Here is a 559-nt window from a genome sequence, read left to right as displayed (position 1 = left end):
GGCTTTTGTTTGTTGGGAGATTTTTGATGACTGCTTCAATTTACTTACCAGTTATAGGTCTGTTCAGGTTTTCTATTTCTTCCTGGTTCCATTTTGGTAGTTGATACATCTCTAGGAATGCATCCATTTCTGCCAGATTATCTAATTTGCTGGCATAGAGTTGCTCATAATATGTTCTTATAATTGTTTGTATTTCTTTGGTGTTGGTTGTGATCTCTCCTCTTTCATTCATGATTTTGTTGATTTGGGTCATTTCTCTTTTCTTTTTGATCAGTCTGGCCAGGGGTTTATCAATCTTGTTAATTCTTTCAAAGAACCAGCTCCTAGTTTCGTTGATCTGTTCTACTGTTCTTTTGGTTTCTAGTTCATTGATTTCTGCTCTGATCTTTATGATTTCTCTTCTCCTGCTGGGTTTAGGCTTTATTTGCTGTTCTTTCTCCAGCTCCTTTAGGTGTAGGGTTAGGTTGTGTATTTGAGACCTTTCTTGTTTCTTGAGAAAGGCTTGTATTGCTATATACTTTCCTCTCAGGACTGCCTTTGCTGTATCCCAAAGATTTTG

This window comes from Callorhinus ursinus, unplaced genomic scaffold (assembly GCF_003265705.2).
Source record: "Callorhinus ursinus isolate GAN/ISIS: 27379988/994484 unplaced genomic scaffold, GSC_fseal_2.0 scaffold76, whole genome shotgun sequence".
In the NCBI taxonomy this organism is placed as follows: Eukaryota; Metazoa; Chordata; class Mammalia; order Carnivora; family Otariidae; genus Callorhinus; species Callorhinus ursinus.
The sequence above is the reverse complement of the archived record's forward strand: the minus strand, read 5'-3'. Positions refer to the sequence as shown.